Below are 24,725 nucleotides of genomic sequence, written 5' to 3' on the forward strand. Positions count from 1 at the left end.
TAAGTCTTTGATACATCTTGAGTTGATTTTTTGTATAAGGTGATAGATACACAAGTCAATAAATGTGACATCGCATAAACAGAATTAAAAACAAAAACCATATGATCATTAGATGCAGAAATAGCATTAAACTAAATTCAGCATCTCTTTATGATAAAAGCTCTCAACAACTAGGCATAGAAAGGACTTGCCTCAAAATAATGTATATGTGGATATATGACAAACCCACAACCAGCATAATACTGAATGGGGAAAAGTTAAACACATTCCCGATGAGAACAGGAACAAGACAAGGATGCCCACTTTCACCAATCCTATTCAACATAGTTCTGGAACTCCTAGCCAAAGCAATTAGGCAAGAGAAATAAATAAAGGGTATCCAGATTGGAAAAGAGGAAGTCAAAGTATCTCTATTTGCAGATGATATGATCATATACTTAAAAAATTCTAAAGACTCTTCCATGAGACTCCTAGATTTCACAAACAAATACAGTCGAGTCTCAGGTTACAAAATCAATGTACACAAAGAAGTAGCACTGCTATACACCAACAACGACCAAGCTAGGAATCGAATCAAGAACTCAATCCCTTTCACAACAGCTGCAAAACAAAAACAAAAACCTAGGAATATACTTAACCAAGGAGGTAAAAGATCTCTACAACAAGAACCACAAAACCCTGCTGAAAGGAATTATAGATGACACAAACAAATGGAAACACATCCCATACTCACAGAATCAATATTGTGAAAATGATCATACTGCCCAATCTACAGTCTGCCGAATGAAATTCCCATCCAAATACCAACATCATTTTTCACAGAATTAGAAAAAACAACCCTAAAATTCATATGGAACCACAAAAGAGCCTGAATAGCCAAAGCGATCCTAAGGAAAAAGCAAATCTGGAGGCATCATATTACTGGACTTCAAATTATACTAGTTACCAAAATGGCACAGTACTGGTATAAAAGACCAATGGAACCAAATTTGTGTATTTAAACCAGTTTAAAGTGTATAGTTCAGTGGCTTTTAGTACATTCCCAATGTTGTGCGACCATCACTAGTCCAGAACATTTTCATCATGCAATAGAAAACTGTACCCACTAAGCAGCCACCCCACTCCCTATTCCCCTCTCTCAGCTCCTGGCAACCACTCATCTGCTTTCTGTTTCCGTGGATTTGCCTATTGTGGACTTTTCTTATAAATGGACTTGAACAAGATGTAGCCTTTGCACCCAGCTCTTTCACCTGGCATCACGTCTTCAGCGAACATTCATACTGCAGCCTGTGTCAGTGCCTTACCCATTTTTAAGGCCCAATAAAAAGTCTGTGTTCAATGATCAGGCGGAGGACTCGCAGGACACAGCATGGAGCCATGGCCACAGCTATGCACAGATCTATTACAGTGAAAGGACACAAAGCCAGATCCGCAAAGGGAAAAGGCACAGGGCATTAAGTCCAGGGGAATCCAGGCATGAGCTTCCAAGAGTCCTCTCCAGTAGTCACGGGCACGTTTAATTCCCCCAGGGAATTAATTAATGAGGGAAGCTCATTAGGGACTCTGCATCCAGTGTTTTTATCAAGGGCTGGTCACATGGGCCCCTTCTGCCCAGCATATACCACATTCCAGTCTCTTCACAGGAAAGCCACTGTTCAGCACAAACCACATATTTGCACAAAAACAGTTTCAGCACCGTGAACCCCTCTCATCAGTTCTGGGAATGGTGCAAACCCTCCTGTAATCCTAGTTCTCAGACTCCAGCCAAGGACCAGCCTTGCAAGCAGCCTTGCTAAGGGGGAGCCGTCCCAGGCTTCCTGGGTTAACTCTTTTCTGCACAGAGGCAAAAACATGGCTGCCAACAGCATCTGGGCTTTGTATTTTAAGGTGATCTTACTCAGTTTTACTTCCGAAAATCCTGAGGAAGAGGCTGATGGGCCCAGCTTAGACTTGTCAGGGCTGCTTCTTTGGTGTTTGTGCAGATGAAGGTGGGAGAATGCGTCCCTCCCCATCTGCTGTGCAAACAATCTGACAGGTCTCTACACTGTTTGATATTTTTGTTCAGAAAGCCATTTTTATCCCTCAAAGTTTCATACCTCTGGGAGTGCACACACCACTAAGAGTGGGAGCAGGTGCCCCAAAGCACACTGGTTCATGACAGAAAACCAACCAGAAACACGGTCATCAGGAGAGGACTGTGTCTCCCACAACATGCGAATTTTCAAACAAACTCCACTGTTAGGTTGTAGCACAATGCCTGTGCCACTTGACAAGCCACTGTGTCAGAAAGGGCACAGAAGCAGGGAGAGCGGGTAGAAAAGGCCTCAACAGACTGGGGAAGCCCATAGTGCCGCGCATCTGCTATTGAGGCTCTATCTTCACAACCAAGACAGGGAAAGGACCACTCTGACGGCAATAAATAAGTCAAAGGCTTTATGTTCTTTGAATTGTGCATGTAGCCCTCAAGAGACCTCTCTCAAAAAAGACAAGAAACAGAGCCCCAAGAGGCCTGATATTTCAGGGGCTGCTTGCTATTTACTGGCTAAGCAGATTTTAGTGCTTGTCTGTGAGAATTCAAGAGACAGAAAAACAATTTGCCTGCAACGTGTGTGTTCTTTCCAGATTTAAAACAAGATTCTGTTTGGATAGCACTCTGTCATCCAGGATGGAGTGCAGTAGCACGATCTTGGCTCACTGCAACCTCTGCCTCCTGGGCTCAAGCTATCCTCCCGCCTCAGCCTTCCAAGTAGCTGGCACTGCAGGTATGTGCCACCACAACCAGCTAACTTTTCTGGTATGCCCAGCCTGGTCTCGAACTCCTGGGCTCAAGGGATCTGTCTGCCTCGGCCTCCCAAAGTGCTGGGATTACTGGTGTGAGCCACTATGCCAAGCCCCAAATACAGGAGATACTTGCATATATCTTCATCGAAGGGATATGTGTATTAGGTTGGTGCAAAAGTAATTGCAGTAATGGCAAAAACCGCAATTACTTTACACCAACCTAATACATATCTTCATCAAAGTGAATTTTTTCTATAAAGGGTCAAATTGTAAATAATTTCAGTTTGGTAGGTCATCTAACTGAAAAATTTCTGTTGCAACTACTCAGCTCTGCAGTTGCAGCAAAAAACAGTTCTAGAGAATATGTAAATGAATGTGTGGAGCTGTGTGCTTACAAAACTTACTTACAAAAACATGTGGCGGGCTGGATTTGCCATTCATCTGACTCAAGACTTAAATCTACTTTAACAGTAGCAGACTCACATCATTACTATTTCAAATTGCAAAAGCTCTGATGATATAAAATGTTCACTTTTATTATTTTTATAAAATAAGAACAGACCATGTCAAAATGAGAAAATTCTGAGTTATAACACAGTATATGCAATTCAGGCTAAGGGCATTTTTAGGTAAGCTACTTGGAGAAATACCATTTTTCTGAACAATGTTTTTATCACTCTTTTATGTGTATATTTTAATTTAAAAAGTCACAGTTTAGGAAGAAATAACTGACTTGTGAATTGTCACAGGGCTGTGAAGTGGGATAGAAGCACTGTGGATCGTGCCCAGCTCAGGAGGCCCCTCAGGTCCATTCCTGACGCTGTCATTCTAGGACAGCACACTCCTCATGGGTTTTATTTCTCCATTTTAAATCTTTTCTCAGAAAGCATCTGGTTTAATTTTTAACTACCATACTTCTTCATGGCCTTTCCTTCAGATTTTCCACATCCAAATTGTAGGTCATAATATAACCTCTGACACAAAGAATATGCTTGGATTATGAATGATAATAACAAAATAAATACTTGTGAATCCCACCTCCCAAGTAAAAACTAGATTACTAATAACTTGCATCTATCTCTTTTACTTTATTGTTTTGCTTCAATAATAATAATAATTATTATTATTATTATTATTATTTGAGATGGAGTCTCATTCTGTCACCCAGGCTGGAGTGCAGTGGCATGATTTTGGCTCACTGCCACTGCTGCCTCCTGAGTTTGAGCAATTCTAGTGCCTCAGCCTCCTGAGAAGCTGAGATTACAGTTGCGCATCACCACACCTGGCTAATTTTTTTGTATTTTTAGTAGAGACGGGTTTTCACCACGTTGACCAGGCTGGTCTCGAACTCCTGACTTCAGGAGATCCACCCACCTCAGGCTCCCAAAGTGCTGGGATTGCAGGCATGAGCCACCGTGCCCGGCCTTCAATTTTTTTTTAATATACAAAGTAATACATGTATATTCTTAAAATTATAGTTTGATAATATTTATAATTTAAATCACAGCTCCTACCCCATCTGATGTACTCCCTCCCAACCTCTTCCTAATCCCTCTACTTAAGCCCTTCAAACTGTATTATTTTTAAATAAATCACTTATTGGTATATAAATCACATACCACAAAATATACCCTTTAAAAATGTGCTATTCAGTGATTTTGAGCATATTCACAAGGTTATGCAACCATCACTGTTCACTTCTGGAACATTTTCAACCCCCAAAGAAGCTCTGTCTTATCAGCAGTCACTCCCTATCCCCTCTCCCCTGGCAACCACTCATCTCCTGTCTCTATGGATTTGCCTATTCTGGACATTTCATAGAAATAGAATCATACAAGATGTGGCATTTTTCACCTGGCTTCTTCATGTAAAAAAAGGCAATTTTAGAAACTTTTTTTTCTGTTAAAAATACAATATGTTTGGAAGGACACAATGGCTCATGCCTGTAATCCCAGCACTTTGGGAGACTGAGGCGGGTGAATCAACTGAGGTCAGGAGTTTGAGACCAGCCTGGCCAACGTCTCTACTAAAAATACAAAGTTAGCTGGCGTGGCAGTGCGTGCCTTCCTGGCCACCGGGGGCTGAGACAGGAGAATCGCTTCAACTGAGGAAGCAGAGGTTGTAGTGAGCTGAGATCTCATCACTGCACTCCAGCCTGGGTGACAGAGTGAGACTCCATATAAAAAAATAAATATATATATGTATATATGTATGTATGTATATGTGTGTATATATGTATATATGTGTGTATATGTATATGTGTGTATGTATATGTGTATGTGTATGTATATATGTATATGTGTATATATACACACACATATATATACACATGCATACATATATAAAACGTTCATTGCAGAAAATATAAAAATACAGAAAAGCATGAATTTTAAATATTCACCCAGAGATAAGCAATGTTAAAATTTATATAGATCTCTTTTGCAAAACTGAAATTATACTCCCGAGACTTAGAATCTGCTTTTTGACTTAACATACTGTGCACATTTTTTCCTGTGCCTTTAAATAGATTTTCCCAACCCATGATTTTTAAGGGCTTTATAATATTCCACCATACACATATACCATAATTTATTTAGTTGATTCCCCTATTGTTAAAAATGTGCACCATTTCCAGTTCTTTTGAAGTAATTATAAATAAAACTATTACGAACTTACTTGCAATTACATCTTTACAGGCATCCATGACTATATCGTTAACAAAAATATCTAGAAATACAATTTCTGTGTTAAAGAACATACTCATTTTTAAGATTCCTGATACACACTGCTCAACTGTCCTCCCCAAAGGCAGTATTCATCTGCACTCCCAACAATGATGTAGTAGGATTCTCACTTGGACCACCTTTTCATTTTAAAAAATCTTCCAATATTGTAAGCAAAGAAACATTTCACGCCGGGCACAGTGGCTCACACCTGTAATCCCAGCACTTTGGGAGGCCGAGGTGGGTGGATCACCAGAGGTCGGGAGTTCGTGACCAGCCTGACCAACACGGAGAAGCCCCGTCTCTACTAAAAATACAAAATTAGCCAGGTGTGGTGGCACATGCCTGTTGATTCCAGCTACTCGGGAGGCTGATGCTGGAGAATCGCTTGAACCTGGGAGGTGGAGGTTGCAGTGAGCTGAGATCACACCACTGCACTCCCACCTAGGCAATACAGCAAGACTCCATCAAAAAAAAAAAAAAAAGAAAAAAAATAGCATTTCATTCTTTCATTTGCATATCTTTGGTGACCAATGGGATTGAGCAATTTTACATTTAGTTTACGAAACAATTTCAATATTTCTGGCTATTTATAACTATTTACAATGCTTGTTAATGATTGAAGCCAACCACTTTAACTTATGTAGGGGTTCACCACATTGAGCTTCAGGATCTACAGTCAGAGGTGGTTGTCTGAGCCTGTGCTGCAGAGAAGATGTTCAATGCTCTGGGAAGGCAGGGTTGCCACGTTAAATCCCCTGGCAATACATGGGGGAGTGCGACAAATACAGGTGCCAAGGTGTCCATGACTTCAAGGGTAGCCACTTTCCAGCTGGGATGGAACAAAGGTCAAGCAACCATTACCTTTTGGAGGCTCTGAACCCTCACCCAGAAGCCCCATTTCCACAAGAAATAATAAACCTATGATGCAATATTGGTTCAACTCTCCAATCTCATTGGGCCCACTCTGTGCCCGCCGACCATCACCCTGGCCACAGAGCCTTCCTCTGTCCCCCCAACATGGCAAGCTCCTTCCTGCCCCAGGCCCTTGGCTCTAACTGCTCTCTGTACCTGGGATCCCTCCACCCCATCTCCACAGAGTTGGTTCTTCCTTTCATTCTGGTCCAGGTGTACATGTCACCTCCTCAGCCGGCCTTCCCAACTTGGAGCACCCCAGGCACTCCTGTCCATCCTGTGCAATTCTCTGCACAGCCCTTCTGCCTGTTCCCCTTCCCCTTTTATTTTCCTTCTTTATTGTCTGTATTTCCTTCTTTCCACTTCCCTTGACTCACCTGTTTCCTGGGGGTCTAGGCCTGGTTGCTGAGCACAGGGTCCAGCAAGTATTTAGAATATATTTAGTGAGTGCACACATGTGTGCACAGAGTTAGCCTGGAGACTGCCCCTCTCCCACCACTCCCTTGGACTGGAACTTGTTTGGTCATTCCACAGTCACGACTCGCCTAATAGACTGTCTCAGGATGGGGGTGAAGGATCCCCATGATGTGCCCCCCAACCCTGAAGCTGCCCTGAACCAAAACTGCTGGATGCAGCACTGCCCCCATCAACAGCAGTGCCCAGTCTCCAACACCTGCTCTTCCTGCAGCCTCAGCCAGGCTCCATTCATCCTCTGACTCTCACTTCTCTGGGCCCACTGCTTGCAAAAGAAAATTATAAGCCCCTCAAACATTGATTCAGCCTGGATTACAAAGAAAAGATAAAATGTGAATCACAATGATGTGCAAAGAGTGCTTCGAGAAGAAACCTTCCTGCTGACATTGAAATTCTCTTACTAAATTGTCTTTTCTCAATGATCTCACATCAGTGACCTCACTGAAGGCACATAAAGGATGAGGCAGTTAGAGGATATTATACTCCAGCAACTATAAACGTACTGGGAGGAGAAGCATGATCAGAAGAGGGCAAACGTCTTACTTGAGTTTAAACATGTGGTACTTCTCCTACTCATCAGAAATCATAGTCATTCTGTTCAAAATATCCTGAGAAGGGGAAAGTAGCTCCCTGAGCTACTCAACTATCTGCCATAATTTTTGGTTTAGTTCCTCATAGATGAAGTCCTTAACTATGAAGTATACTATGGTAGCAAAGCTTGTAAACAGGCTTGTTATAGAAAATACCATCTGCTTATTATCATACGGGATATAGGAAAATGGATTTCTGTTAAGAGGAAAATGAACTCAAGAGTCATGAGGTGAATGACCCACTCCATGGGCAGTGTACGGCTTTCTCTGTCAGGAGACTTCAGAATCCTTCTGGCCTTGTAGGATGCTTGACATAAGGGGTGCCTCTAGGGCTTTCTCTGTCAAGAGACTTCAGAATCTTTAGGTCTGGCCTTGTAGGATGCTTGACATAAGGGGTGCCTCTAGCGAATCCACATCCAGCTGTGGAACCTCGTTCTTCCTTGGTGCCTGTGGGTTGACTGGGACAGGCCAGCACTAAAGCATTAGAGTGCTGAGGCTGACAGCTGCAAGTGTGGTGCCACTGGGTCCTTTGTCCTCTTTCTCCTTGTTCTGATAGGCAGGAGATGGGTCAGTTTGCTTTGCCCTCTGCCTTCTCTTTGCTGAAGGACTTTGGCCTGTAAGTCATCTGATGAATGTGTGAAATTCAGCCCTAGGTCTCTTCTCAGTCTTCTGTCACTTCCCAAGAAGCATGACGAGGCACAGCTACCGTATACCTCCACGGCTCGCAACCTTGGCTGCGTTCCTAGGGCTCTGCCATGTCCTAGATTCTGCGGCTGACACTGGTGATGTGGTCAAGGTCATAGGGCAATTTTTAAAGGGTGAAGTCTGCCAACACTGGAGTGAACTTGGAATCAGATTCCTTCCCAGAGCCTCCAGGTAAGAGCCCAGCCGACGCCTGGACACACGGAGCAGAGAACCCACCTGGGCTCATAGGGGCTTCTGATGTACAAAACTGTGAGCTGCTAAGTGGGCACTGTTTAAACGACTATTTTTGTAGCATTCTGCAGCAACAGAAACCTGATAGAGAGGAATTACTGGGATCAAGGAAAACAGAGAATTCCACAGTTCCTTAGGATCAGATTATTTTCCTGGCCTAGATGGTGAAAGAGTGGTGGTCTCTTCTTCAGGCCATCAGTGTCTCCATCGTTCACGTCCACCACGTTTCTCATCTTTTATAGCACGCAGACGGCTGGCAACTGGAGACACAGAACTGGAAAGACTTCTCTCAGGTTTAGGCATGAGTTTTAGATCAGAGGTTTTCAACACTGCCTGCATGTTAGAATCACCTGAGTAGCTGTCCTAGGTAATTGTGTGGCTACAACGAAGTATCACAGGTGGGGTGGCTTATAAGCAACACAAAGTTTTCACAGTTCTGGAGGCTGGACAGTCCAAGGTCAAGGCAGGTTTGGTGTCTGTGAGGGCCCATTTCCTGGTTCATAGGTGACACCTTCCCACTGTGTCCTCACACCGTCGGAGGGGAAAAGCAGCTCTGAGGTTTCTTGGATAAGGGCTCTTATTCAGTCCCGGGGAGGGGACTGAATCACCTCCCTAAGGCCCCACTGCCTAACACCGTCACACTGGTGATTAGGTTTCAACATACTAATCCGGGGTTGGGATAAGAGGAACACAAACAGACCACAGCAGCAGCTTTTTAGAAACCCTGGTGCCTGGGGCCCTCCGCAGTAGAATTTGATTCTTTAGATCCAGGGTTAGACCCAGACACGGATATTTTTAAAAGCTCTCTAGGTGGTTCCAATCCATAGTCCACATTGAGAACTGCACCTGAGGGGCTGAATTCTAAGATGCCCCGACGACTTCTACTCCCTGGTGTCAACCTGGTGTTATTCCCATGATTACTTATGGCAAAGGGATTTTGCATATGTGATTAGCTGATTAATGAACTGACCCTAAAGTAGGGAGAAGATCAGATGGACCTGACCTAATCACATTGGATGTTTAAAGGCAGAGAGTTCTCTCCAGCTGGTGGAAGAGGAAGTCTGAGATTGGAGGCACGACCACGAAGGCACTGCCACAAGGGATCAGCCTCGATGGAGGAGCTGAGCATGACCCCTGGCCAACAGCCGGAGGGAAAACAGGGACCTTGGTCTTACCACCGTGAAGAGCTCATCAATCCCTGGATGAGCTGTGGATGCAGGCTCTCCCCAGAGCCTCTGGGTGAGGGCGCTGCTCAGCTGATGCCCTGACTTCAGCCTCAGGGGACCCTCAGTGGACAGCCCAGCCTCGCAAGCCAAACTTTTGACCTGCTGGGAGCTAATGAACACATGATGTTTACGTCACCAAGTCTGTGATAATTTGTTACACAGTGAAAGAAAACTAATGCAATGACTTAGATGAAAGCAATAAAAGTACTTGGCCATTTCTAGCCAAACCGTTTTCAAAGTTATGTTTTCCACAAGAGTGAACTTTGCTGTCACTTTACATCTTTTCCTTTCTGCTACAATACTGCTCTAATATTCTAAATTGACATGTAAAACCAGTGGACTTTAAAATTCTTAAACTTGGGCCATTATAACTTCCTAAGGATTATGGATTCCAGCTTTGGAGACGCAGGTGAGATGTATGGACTCCCCACCCCTGCCCTTGCCTGATTCACCAGTATTGGCCAAGGGCCCAGGGAGCACAGCCAAGCTGCCACCCATCAAGGGGCGAGGCAGCTATACCTCTTGATGCTTCTTGGGAGGTGACAGAGGACTTGGGAGAGACTTAAGAGCTGAATTCCACATACTCATCAGAGTGACTTTTAACCCAAGATCCCCTAGCTGAGGGAAAGCAGAAGGCAAAGCAAACTGAGCATCCCTTGGTCTAGCTGAGGTCTGAGGGCATCAGGCCAGGGAGAGAGGACAAAGGACCTGGTGGCACCACCCTTGCAGTTGTCAATCTCAAAACTGCAGAGCGCCCCATGTGACAATTTCTGGCCATGGCTAGGACCTCAGCACTAATGCTTTAGTGCCACAAAGTCCCTGTTTCCTGCTGGCTGTCAGCCAGGGGCCCTTCTCGGCTCCTTCTTACGTGCTCCTCCCTCTTTAAGCCACCAGGAACACAAAGAGTCCTTTTCACACTTTGAATTTCCCCGACTTCTGCCACAAGCCAGAGACATCGCTTGGCTTTTAAGGGGCTCTGTGATTAGGTGGGGTACACCCAGACCATCTCCCTGTGTCATATAAAAGGGAGGACATTATACCAGGGAGAGTCATGGGGGTTATCCTTACAATTCTGCCTGTCACATTCATCCTCCTGGCTTTCTGTCCTTTCAGAATTCTTACTGGTAATTACATTAGAGATAGAGATCTTCCCATTGTAACACAAAACTAGGAGCTCAAGGTAGACTTTTAGATGAAAGGAGGTGTAGGGGTTCCCTGGGTCAGGGCTGCCTTTAGCGTGGAAAACAGCTAACAGGCATCAGGAGCATGAAATGTGAGGACTGAGAGTAATTTGCAGGGCCTTCCTGGGAGTGACTTATTCCAAAAAGACTTCAGGATGTCTGAGTTGAGCAGAATGTGTGGAAGGGTCTCCCAGGAGCATCATTTTGAGCTCAGTGAGGGCCTCACTTGATAATGAGGGCAGACTCATGTCCTGTTACTGGGTCTCAATCCTGGGCCACTCAAGACGTCAGGCAGTCGGCTCGGGGCTCGGCAGGTGGGTCTGGCTGCGATGCTCACTTCCCAGTGCTGCTGACCTGGGGCGGCCACCATGTGTCACTTCAGCTCCAATTGGCACAGTAACGGCAGTGAGGACCTCCTTACTCTGACCCTCCACACCTAGTCCTTGGTGGGAAATAAACCTTCATGCAGACACCAAAGCCCTTCAGGGGAGGGGAGCAAGTGCTCGAATGTCACCTCCCTGACCACTGTGTATAAACTGTACCATTCACCCAACATTCGCAATGCTCCTTTCCTGCTTTATTTCTCTCCACAGCAATACAACCTTCAAATACGGTACACATATTACTTTCTAATTTTAATTAACTGCCAATACCCCTGAAAATGTAAGTTCCATAACAGCAGAAACTTTTGCCTGTTTCTTTCGCTGTGTAATCCCCAGCAACTGCAATTACCTGGAGCTGAACAGGTAATTGCAGCTCAACAAAAATTCATTATTGAAATAACACACAATTTAATTCATTATTGAATAATATATTAACAAAGACCAGTAGAAACTGGTTACAGAACCCAAAAATAAAGCTGTATACCTATGATCATCTGATCTTCAACAAAAGCAACAGGAAAGGACCTCCTATTCAGTGAATGATGCTGAGATACCTGGCTAGCCATATGCCCAAGAATGCAACTATACACCTACCTTTCCCCACATACAGAAATTAACTGAAGATGGATTAAAGATTTAAATGTAAGACCTCAAACTATCAAAAATACTAAAAGGAAATGTCCTTCTTGACATCGGCCTTGGCAAATAAATTTTGGTTAAGTCCCCAAAAACGACTGCAGCAAAACCAAAAATTGACAAGTGGGACCTAATTAAGAGCTTCTGAACAGCAAAAGAAACTATAAACAGAGTACACAGACAACTTATAGAATAGGAGAAAATATCCACCAACTCTGCATCTAATATCCAGAGTCTATAAGGAACTTAAACAGATCAACAAACAAAAAACAAATAACCCCATTTAAAAATGGACAAAGGACATGAATAGACACTTCTCAAAAGAAGACATACAAGTGGCCAACAAACATGAAAAAAATGCTGATCAGCACTTAACATCGGAGAAATGTAAATCAAAACTGCAATGAGATGCCTTCTCACATCAGTCAGAATGGCTACTAAAACGTTGAAAAATAACAGAGGCTGGTGAGGCTGTAGAGAAAAGTGAACACTTAAACACCATAGGTGGGAATGTAAATTAGTTCAGCCAGTGTGGAAAGCAGTTTGGAGATTTCGCAAAGATCTTCAAACAGAGCTACCATTAAACCCAGCAATCTTACTACTGGGTATGTACCCAAAGGAAAACAAATCATTGTACCAAAAAGACATGTGTACTTGTATGTTCATTCCAACACAAGTCACAATAGCAAAGACATGGAATGAACCTAAGTACTCATCAATGACAGACTGGATAAAGAAAATATGGTACATACATACCATGGAATACTACACAGCCATAAAAAAGAAGGAAACCATGTCCTTTGCAGTAAGATGGATGCAGCTGGAGGCCATTATCTTAAACAAACTAATGCAAGAACAGAAAACCAAATACCTCATGTTCTCACTTATAAATGGGAGGTAAACATCAAGTATATGGAGACAAAAAGATGGGAATAACAGACACTGGGGACTCCAAAAGGGGTGACAGGGGGTGGGGAGTAAGGCCTGAAAAGCTAACCATTGGGTACTATTCTCACTACTTGAGTGATGGCATCAGTTGTACCCCAAACCTCAGCATCACACAACATACCAGTGTAACAAACCTGCACATACACCCCTGAATCTAAAATAAAAGGTACATGGCTACCGGTTTTCAAAAAGACTATGAACTATCTGACTTTCACCCGTTCTTTTTGGCTTCCTAATTCTGACAGAATAAGCCTATGAGCCATCTTAGACAAACAGGTCTAGACAGAATATTTTGTGAAGAGTAAATAAAGCAGACACATATTTATATTTCTAATCTTATGGAGATTTAACAACAAATGGAAAGTACTCCAGGCAAAATGAGTTTTGGGTTTCATTAAAATGTTATGAAAGCTAATATAAGACATTCACAAAAACAAACAAAAAAAGCACTCCAGCAGGAAATACTATCCGTAGGATCATGACTGGAAACATCTTATTTTCTGTCTCTTCACTGCAATCGCATTACAACAAGGTTACATCATAAAAGGCCACTCCTTCTGAAAATGTGAATTGCCTTTTCATATCTACTCTGGCAGCTGCCTCAGTCCATTTCTTTCAGGTGGGGAACAGCACAAGTGGCATCTGTGGCGTCATTCTTTTTTTTTTTTTCTTTTTCTTGAGACGGAGTCTCACTCTGTTGCCCAGGCTGGAGTGCAGTGGCATGATCTCGGCTCACTGCAACCTCCACCACCTGGGTTCAAGCAATTCTCCTGCCTCAGCCTCCCAAGTAGCTGGGATTACAGGCCTGTGCCACCAAGTCCAGCTAATTTTTGTATATATATATATTTTTTAATAGCGATAGGGTTTCGCCATATTGGCCAGGCTGGGCTTGAACTCCTGAACTCAGGTGATCCGCCTGCCTTGGCCTCCAAAAGTGCTGGGATTATAGGTGTGAGCCACGGCACCTGGCCAGTGGTGTCGTTCTTGAATGATTGCTCCTTTTAACTATTTTCTTCAATTTCTCATTACCATTCCTATCTTCTTTATGCTAAACCTCCTGCTGGCAGCTGTCTCCCTCTGGCTTCTTATTCTTTCCCATGTCCTTGGCAGTGTGGCTGATGGGCTGGGGAGGCTGTAATCAAGGGATCTTCCTTCATGGCATGGTCTAGCCTGGGAATGGGGCGCAGGCAGAGTGGACAGGGTAGCAGGAAGAACAAAAAGGCACTAACAGGGGTCTAAGGCACGTTTATACTTTGGGAGCCACTATTACTGGAGAGTAACACGAGAGACCCTCCCTCCCTCCCTCCCCCTTTTTTTTTTTTTTTTTTTTGAGACAGGGTCTCCCTCTGTCACTGTCACCCAGGCTGGAGTGCAGTGGCGGTATCATAGCTCATTGCAGCCTTAAAACTCCTGGGCTCAAGTAATCCTCCTCCCTCAGACTCCCAAAGTGCTGGGATTTTTTTTTTTTTTCTGAGATGGTGTTTCACTCAGTTGCCCAGGCTGGAGTGCAGGGGTGTGATATCAGCTCACTGCAACTTCCACCTCCTGGGTTTAAGTGATTCTCCTGCCTCAGCCTCCCGAGTAGCTGGGATTACAGGTGCACACCACCATGCCCAACTAATTTTTTGTATTTTTAGTAGAGATGTGGTTTCACCATGTTAGCCAGGCTGGTCTCGACCTCCTGACCTTGGGTGATCCTCCTGCCTCAGCCTCCCAAAGTGCTGGGATTACAGGCATGAGCCACCGCACCTGGCCTCTTTTTTTTTTTTTTTTAAACATAAAGTCAAAAGAAGCTAATGGCAAAGATAAAGTTACATACACTCTGAGTAGATTCTGGTTTTAAGACATCTGACAGCTGTTATGACAGAGACTTCCAGTTCTGCTAATTTACTATCTGGGCTGCATCTTTGCTGAGACTGGGTTTTTCCTTCCACCTTCTCTCTCTCCTCACCTCCCCCAAAAGCTTGAGGCTGGGAAGGGAGTGTTGTGGTGCCAGAATTTTCGGAAGGTTTAGCAAAATGTTGTAAGAATGCAGTAGGAATTGGTGATTCTAAAGAGGGTTTCTATTTAGTGCGAAAGATACAGTAATAAAGCTTTTACAGAAATAAGTAGGACAACATGTTTATGATCTATGAATAAACAATTTCTTTTTTGTTTTTTTGAGATGGAGTCTCGCTCTGTCGCCCAGGCTGGAGTGCAGTAGCGTGATCTCAGCTCACTGCAAGCTCCACCTCCCGAGTAGCTGGAACTACAGGCGCCTGCCACCACGCCCAGGTCATTTTTTGTATTTTTAGTAGAGACGGGGTTTCACCGTGTTAGCCAGGATGGTCTTGATCTCCTGACCTCGTGATCCGCCCTCCTCGGCCTCCCAAAGTGCTGAGATTACAGGCATGAGCCACCACGCCAGGCCATGAATAAATCATTTCTTATACAGAAAACAAAAAGCACTAACCATTAGAGGAAAGACTGATAAATCAGACTTAATTAAAATTAAGAACTGTGTTCATCAAAAGAAGAAAATTTAAGGCATACTGGGAGAAGGTATTTGCCATATATGTATTTGACAAAGGACTTACATGGAGAATACATAAAGAATTCTTAAAAGCAATAAGGAAGAGAATGACATCTGATTCTTAAAATGGGCAAAAGTTCATATCCTGTTTAAAGAGCCAATACTCCCCGCCCCGCTATGCAACCAACAAATAAAGTGGGCAAAAATTCTGAGCAGGTGCACTCCAAAAGGGATTATCCACATGGCCAATTTGCTATGAAAAGGTGCTCAATCTCCACTGCCAAAAGAAAAATGCAAATCAAAACCACAATGAGACACTACACATTACCCACATGACCTCCAGTACAGACTGATGATACTAAGTGCTGATGAAAATGTACAGAAATTGACCTCTCATACATTGCTGAAAATACATAAATTATACAAATATTTCAGGCATCTGTTTGGTACTATCCTAGAATGTATACATACCCTAAGGCCCAGGAATTCCATTCCAAAGTATGTAACCAACAGGAATGAGCACATATGTGTTTCAAGAGACATCCACAAGAACATAACAGCGCTATTCACCTTAGCCCCAAACTGGACTTGACTCAACTGTCTACCAATAATAGAATGGATAACTAAATAATGCTATAATCCTACAATGAGTTACTAAATGGTGAAGAAAATGAATAAATTACAGTATAGGCGACAACATGAGTAAATCTCACTGATTCAATACTGTGTAAAAAAAAAAAAAAAAGCTAGATGCAGGGGGTTCCCTCCCTCCGCTCTGAAGTCCCCCTCCCTCTGTCTCTGTACAGGGGAGCTTCTATTTTCTGCCTTCTCCCATCTTTCTTGCCTATTAAACCCTCTGCTCCCCAAAACAAACAAAAAAGATAGATGCAAAATTACACAGTTTTAAAAATTCCATTCATAATAAAATTCAAATGCAAGCAATACTAACATAATATTTACAGCTGCATACTTTTGTAAAAATCCATAAGGAGAAGAATTGAGGACAATGGTTATCTTAGGGAGTAGTGAGGGGTTATGATGGGAAAGTCATAGGAAAGGTCTGTGGGAACTGGCGATGCTCTTCTTCTGGATGCGAGTGGTGACTGTATGACTTTTCACTTCCTCACAGTTCAAGAAACTATCATTTGGGGCTGGGAGCGGTGGCTCATGCCTGTAATCCCAGGACTTTGGGAGGCTGAGGTAGGTGGATCACCTGAGGTCAGGAATTCGAGACCAGCCTGGCCAACACAGTGAAACCCCATCTCTACTAATAACACAAAAATTAACCAGGTGTGGTGGCTTACACCTGTAATCCCAGCTACTCCAGAGGCTGAGGCAGGAGAATTGCTTGAACCCGGGAGGCAGAGGTTACAGTGAGCCGAGATCACGCCACTGTACTCCAGCCTGGGCAACAGAGTGAGACTCTGTCCTTAAAAAACAACAACAAACTATCGTTTAAATTTTGTGCATTTTTATCTTTGTGTATAGTGTTTTACATGCACAAAAAAACTAAACTTATACCAGGTATTAATTCCTTTTCTGAACAGAAAACAGATACTGTCCTAGTAAACAAAAACTCTTAAACTAAATGCAAACAACTCTGAACGCAATAGAAAGAAAATATTTGGAGAAGTTTTGGAGGTCCATTTATGTAGGGCCTTTATATGAATTAAGCAAAGCACTCTTCTTTGGGAGTGTAATTTAGCAAAAGCTGTCTCCTTGGGTGGAGGCCCCACTACAGCATTCTTCCACACATTCCCACTGATCACAAAACCCACACCACTACCTCACTGACGCCATACCCACTAACAGTCACGCAAAGAAAACAGCCATTCTATATTGTTCTTTGGTGCTCTCATAATGTTTAACCTTGCCTTTTACTTAAAGGATTACAGGAACTGGCCTTAGGAGATCCAAAATATCCAACCAAGGTTGCAAGTATCCCACCTCAGGAAGGAATGCTAAACAACTGATTCATACAGCCTTGCTGCCACCAACCAGAACACCAGGTGGCCCATTACTCAAGACAACCATCACCAGCAGATAAGCTGACCCACATCCCTTCCCCCTCACGTTCTCTACCCTACCCAGCCAGCATTCCCTACCTTGACATCAATTTCCGCACATTGCCTAATAAAAAAAAAATCCCTACCAGCTCATTTCAGGGAGTCAGCCAGAGAATCCTCCCTCTCCTGTGCTTCCTCCCTTGTGCCTGGGCATATGCTCTAATAAAACCTTGCTGGAAAAACTCTTTTAGCCTGGTGAGAATTTCTATTGCATCAAAAGCCTAAGAACCCGTGGTCGGTAATACTTTGAGGAAAGGAAAAAGTCCCACTTCCCTAGGGAGATGCAGCTCTGCATGCAGCCATATGTTTGGTGGGTGGAGTGCAGACTGGCTTCCCGTTGCATTTGCCTCTCGGTTTGGGGGAATAGAAAGATGATAATTACATGCATACTGGCCCACTAAGCACAGGCACACATGGAACATGTACTGGCACAGGACTACTACTGCCCTGGGCTGGTGGAAGTTGGCTAATGTTGCCCCTTACCGCGTAACCTTCTGTCTTCTGGTACCATTTCAGTACAGCATTGTGCTTGGAACCGCCATATTCCCAGGCCAAGGCCACCAGGTTTCTTCTTTCCACACTGGTTAGAAAGAAGAGCAAATGTTAAGGAGAATATGCTAATGTTTAGAATCCTCAAATTCACAAGAAATAAATACCTACTTTAGAAAAGAGAATGTCTGGTTTATGCAGCCAGACTCTGAAGAAGCAACCACATTAGTTACATTAATAATATATTTGATGTCTCATAGTGTGAAATAAACATGAAATTGTGCCTCCTGTCATGAGTCTGGGGAGAGTTTTGCTACATTTTGTTTTAAAATCCATCTGTTGCTCATCCATCTAGTCTTTTATTTGTGTAAATATAATTCAGGCTAGAACTTTCAATTCAATCTCATTTGAATTAAGGATATCTATACAAAAGCATTCTACAGGTTTCAAGACTACATCAGTATCTAAATAACTTGCAAAGGGTAGAGATTGGCACAGCACAGTGGCTCACGCCTGTAATCCCAGCACTTCCGAAAGCTGAGGCAGGAAGATTACCTGAGCCCAGGAGCTTGAAACCAGCCTGAGCAACATAGTGAGACCTCGACTCTGAAATAAATAAATAAATAAATAAATAGGCTGGGCATGTTGGTGCACACCTATAGTTCCAGCTATTCAGGAAGCTGAGGTGGGAGGACTGCTTGAGGCCAGAAGTTCAAGGATGTAGTGCATTATAGTTATACCACTGCATTCTAGCCTGGGCAACGGAGCAAGATCCCCACCTCTAAAAAATAAAAATTTTTTAAGGTATATTGGAAGGGCATATTAAAAATACCAGATATCCTGCCATTGCTTTATCTCAATGAGATAAATGTAAAATCAAAATAAATTGATTTTACTAATTCAACTTTTCACTATGAAAGATAAAATATCAATAGCATATTGATAGCTTTCCTGTATGCATATCTGGTATAATAAAAATGAGAATTTTAGAATAGCACTAATACTGGTTTTTAAAACCTCTTTTGATTATTTATATCTTGTGCACATAAACAGGACAATATGTAATATCTGGGGCTTTAAATTAAACCTCTGAAATATATGACTTCATCTGTTTGGGTGCAAATATAGGCTACATCAAGGTATAACAATAAGACCTAACTTTTTCATTCAGACTTTCATAAATCCTTTGACAGTACCCTTATTTGTAATTATAATATTTATTAAAAAGCTACTACTAGCTACTCAGGAGGCTGAGGCAGGAGAATTGCTTGAACCCGAGGCAGAAGTTGCAGTGAGACTCTGTCTCCAAAAAAAGAAAAAAAAAGCTATTACTCCAAAAGTAGCCAATTTTATATATTGATAAATAAACATACATTCATAAGTTTTACTGAGTGAAATATTATGTGTATTGCACAATGCAAGGGGCTGGGAGAGATACCAAATGTAAGCTGAACATTTACTGTCCACTAAATTACAGCATAAATGGAGATAAAGGCAAATACTGTGCAGAAGTTATCCACACCACAAAGCAGTACAGAAATTAAACACTGGAAACAGTGTAAGACACCGAAGTCAGAGAAGGGAGATGTTGGCCAGGCATGGTGGCTCACACCTGCAATCCCAGCATTTTGGGAGGCTGAGGTGGACGGAGTTTGAGACCAGCCTAGACAAAATGGTAAAAAAACTCGAGGTCAGGAGTTTGAGACCAGCCTAGACAAAATAGTAAAATCCCGTCTCTACTAAAAAAAATTACAAAAATTAGCTGGGTGTCGTGGTGCATGCCTTTATAATCCCAGCTACTTGGGAAGCTGAGGCATGAGAATCACTTGAACTCGGGAGGCAGAGGTTGCAGTGAGCCCAGATCGTGCCACTATACTCTAGCCTTGGTGACAGAGTGAGGATCTGCCAAAAAAAAGGGAAAAGGCAGATGTCAATGCTGCCAGGTGTTAGCTATAACTTCATGGAAGTTTTGACCTTTAAATAAAGGGAACAGTATTTAGAGTATGAAAGGGCAAAAGGAAGACAATTCAAGTTAGAACCTTATACACAAAGACTTACACTCAGATATGCTTGTGCAGTATTGCTAAGACACGGACTAAAATAGGTTCGGGTGGAAGGAGAGGCCAGGCTATTCTGGCAGGTGGGCAGGGGTGGTGCTAAGTACTGGAGCATCTAGAAGACTAGGATGAGGAGTGTGGATGACAGAGTCATGAGAAATTTCTGCAAGGTCTGTAGCAGGATGTGCTCAGTGCTTCAGAAGATTAACCAACATGAAGAAGCAGGAAGACATGAGAGGAAACAGTTGAAAGAGGTTTGCTGTAACCTGGGTGACCAGGGGCACTGAAAAGGAAGGGGGTGACTGACAGAGGTGTGGCAGCAAAGACCAGCTCTTAGTGACCACCCTGCTGGCCTTGCAGTCCTATCCCTCTGCCAACCCCTCCTTCACATCCCTGCAAAAGTCCTCCTTAAACACTGATTTCAAAATGCCTCTCTAATCCTTATATGCCACTGTTTTCTGTTGACTCCTCCTTAAAATATGGGTCCAATCTCACTGTACCATAACTCAAAAACAGGAACAAAATCCCATAAACTTGGTGGCTCCTCAGTGTTTTACCAAAATAAAGCACAAACCTCTTCCTTAGTAATGAAGATTTGCAATATGGCTCCAACCTGCCTTCCAGCTAGAATGACCTAGCCACCTATCCATCCACCCAACAAATACTGACAAAGAGCCTACCATGCATATATATGGCAGAGTGCCTGGCCTCAGGAAGCCCACAGTCTAGTCCAGACACACACCACCACCCACATTCCTCAAACTTCTACTTCTCTCTAGACTTCTTAAGCCAACTAACGACTCTCAAGTACTTTGCCTATTCAGTATTGTTTTTTTACAGCTCTTAATTTCATCTTGCACACCACTTACTGTCCAGCATCCTCCTTTTAAACTCGCTGAAGGCGGGCACTGCATCTTAACAGGGACATGGATTCTCCAGGCAGGACCACCACATCCTTTATAGGATCGATAACCAAATCAACCCTTGCTCAAAAATTGTGAATTTCAAGATGATGTCGTCAGAGCCCTTATGAAATTGCCCTCACCTGGGGAAAGACATTACCTGCCCCCAGGTAATGTTTTAATTGACAGACATCTGATAGACAGAGAGAGAGGGAGGAAAATGCCTCATGTGATTATCAGATCACAGGCAGCAGCAGGCAAGAAACTGGGAACCATGAAGAACTATTTTACATGAGAAAAGGCCATTCCAGCCACAGGGCCTGGTTCAATAAAAAAGTAGAAATCATTCTGCAGCAGGAAGAGCCGCAAACAAAACCCCTCAGACACCAAGTTAAAGAAGGAAGGGGTTTATTCGGCTGGGAGCATTGGCAAGACTCCGGTCTCAAGAGCCGAGCTCCCCAAGTGAGCAATTCCTGTCCCTTTTAAGGGCTCACAACTCTAAGGGGGTCTGCATGAGAGGGTCATGACTGATTGAGCAAGCAGGGGGTACGTGACTGGGGGTTGCACACACCAGTAATTAGAACCAAACAGAATGGGACAGGGATCTTCATAGTGCTTTTTTATACAGATAACCGATTAGGTCAGGGTCGATGTTTAACTACCAGGTCCAGGGTGTGACACTGGGCTGTCTGTTTGTGGATTTCATTCTGTCTTTTAGTTTTTACTTCTTTCTTTGCAGGCAGAAATTGGGCATAAGACAATATGAGGGGTGGTCTCCTCCCTTAATTCTTTCAAGGCTCTTTCTGTTGTTATATTAGTCAGATTCAAAACAGATAATGAAATAGACCGAATCCTCCAGATGATATTTCTTTTTCTTTTTTAGATATGGGGTTTTGCTATGTTGCCCAGGCTGGATTTGGACTTAACATCCTGGGCTCAAGAGATCCTCCCAAGTCAGCCTTCTGAGTAGCCAGGACTATAGGAGCATGGCATGATACCTGGTCAGATGATATTTCGTAAAGGACCATAAAAATATAGAGCAGGAGAAACCTTTCAAGATTGTCTAGTTTATAGTTATAGAGGAAACTGGAGCTAAGAGAACTAAGTGCCTTGTTTAGAGCTATGCCACAGGCCAGAGACCAGGCCCACAGTTGCTGCCCATGACCCACAAATAGTCACGGAAGAAAACAATCCTTCTACAGCTCACAGCCACCAATTATGGGTACTAAAGTTGGGAGTGGGGCTAATTAGCTCTAAATAGCAGAGAAAAACAGTATTTACATCACTAAAGAGAACAACAAAAACAGCCCATTAATCCCTGTTTCTGTAGCTTCTGATGACCTCAATGTTGACAAGCAACTTCTGGGGACTGCTGGAAGCAAGCAATTGTCACTGTGATCCTTTGTTATTACAGTAAATAGAATCATCCAAGCAGACAGGTGCCTGGAGGGGGCTAAGTGGGGAGTATTGTCAGTTAGGTATTTACTTCAGGGCAATAGTTGTGGTCTCAACTTTAGCATGCATCTTGGCAATTAAAATAATGTTGTTTTTGGCCAAGCATGGTAGTTCACATCTCAGTGCTTTGGGAGGCTTAGGTGAGAGGACTGCTTGAGGCCAGGAGTTCAAGACCAGCCTGGGAAACAAAGCAAGACCCTACATCTCAAAAAAAAAAAAAAAAAATCAGCAACAAAGTTTCTGTCTCCCTAGCACAAGCACACTGAGAGGTACAGCTGGCAGGAGGTAAGACACTTAATTCCTTGCATCAGCTGCACTGCTGGATCTAATGTCCATGACATGTCCATTATTCAGGGGTTGAAACTGCAGTTAAGTCAAAAATCTTTTATGTTTACATAATTTACCTGAGAGGGGAAGGTCAGGAAGGTCCAAGTCACCCCTTTGCTGGCTGACCTCACACTGCTCTAAGCCAGATGCCTCTGTAAAAAGCGGGGCACCAGAATGGTGAGCTTGTAACATCAAGAACTGCACCAACACAGGTGTGTGTGTCTGTGCGTGTGTGTGTGTGTGTGCAACAGTTCTTAAACACAGTGGAGTAACTGGGGGAAGTTTTTAATTAACTCATTTATTCAAATAGGTAATATATGTAATAGACACAATCCTCAAAAGAAACAAAAAGGGCAAATAGCGAAGAGAAAGTCTCCCTTTCACTCCTGTACCCCAGTTCTCCTTCCCAAGTGTACTCAATACTAATCAGCTTTGTGAATATCTTTCCTGGAATGTTCTCTGTATATTCAAGGACATGTGTAAAGGTATTCTATTTTGAATGGCCAACGAGTATACGAAAAGATGCCCAACATCACTAATCATCAGGGAAATACAAATCAAAACCACAGTGACATGCCACCTCACACCTGTTAGGAAGGCCATCATCAAAACCCAGAAAAAATCAAGTGCTGGTGAGGAGGCAGAGAAACCCTTGTGCACTGTTCATGAGCACATACAATAGTGTAGCCATTATGGAAAACAGTATGGAGGTTCCTCAAAAACATAAAAATAGAACTACCAAATGATCCAGTGATGCCACTTCCAGGTATTTATCCCAAAGAATTGAAAACAGAATCTCAAGGAGATATTTACACTCTCGTGATCATTGCAGTGTTATTCACAAAAGCTAAGAGGTGGAAGCAACTCAAGTGTCCACCACCAGATGAATGGATGAAGAAAATATGGTATGAAATATACAATGGAATATTATTCACCCATAAAATGGAAATATTATTCACCCATAAAAAGGAAATCCTTCCCATGCCACAACATAAATGATCCTTGAAGACATTATGCTAAGTCAAAGAAGCCAGTCAGAGAAGGATAAATGTTGCATGATTCCATGTATGTGAGTGTATTAGTCCATTTCACACTGCTATAAAAACAAGTCAGTCACCTCCAAGATACAATGGGAGTACAGGAATTGAATAAATGCTCCTGTTCCAAATGGGAGAAATTGGCCAAAATAAAGAAGCCACAGGCCCCATGCAAGTCCAAAACCCGGTGGGACAGTCATTAAATCTTAAAGTTCTGAAACGATCTCCTTGACTCCATGTCTCACATCAGGTCACGCTGATCCAAGGGGTGGGCTCCTATAGTCTTGGGTAGCTCCATTCCTGTGGCTTTGCAGGGTACAACACCCCTCCTAGCTGCTTTCACGGGCTGGTGTTCAGTGCCTGTGGTTTTCCTGGGTGCACAGTACATGCTGTCAGTGGATCTACCATTCTAGGGTCTGGAGGACGGTGGCCCTCTTCTCACAGCTCCACTAGGTAGTGTCCCAGTGGGAGTTCTGTGTGGGGGCACCAACTTCACATTTCTCTTTTGTCCTGTCCTAGCCGGGGATCTCCATGAGGGCTCCATCCCTGCAGCAGACTTCTGCCTGGACATCCAGGCATTTCCATACATCCTCTGAAATCTAGACGGAGGTTCCTAAACCTCAGTTCTTGACTTCTGTGTACCCACAGGTCCAACACCACATGGAAGCCACCAAGACTTGGGGCCTGGGGCTTGCACCCTCTGAAGCAATGGCCCAAGCTGTACATTGGCCCCTTTTAGCCACCACTGGAGCTAGAGTGGCTGGGACACAGGGCACCAAGTCACAAGGTTGCACAGAGCAAGGCAGCCCTGGACCCAGGCCACAAAACCATTTTTAATTCCTAAATCTTTGGGGCTGTGATGGGACAGGCTGCCACCAAGATCTCTGACATGTCCTGGAGACATTTTCCCACTGTGTTGGTGATTAACATTTGGCTCCTTGCTATTTATGTAAATTTCTGCAGCTGGTTTAAATATCTCTCCAGAAAGTTGGTTTTTCATTTCTATTGCACTGTCAGGCTGAAATATTCCAAACTTTTATGCTCTGCTTCCCTTTTAATCATAAGTTCCAATTTCAGATCATTTCTC

The sequence above is a fragment of the Macaca mulatta genome, chromosome 16, assembly GCF_049350105.2.
Source record: "Macaca mulatta isolate MMU2019108-1 chromosome 16, T2T-MMU8v2.0, whole genome shotgun sequence".
NCBI classification, from domain to species: domain Eukaryota; kingdom Metazoa; phylum Chordata; class Mammalia; order Primates; family Cercopithecidae; genus Macaca; species Macaca mulatta.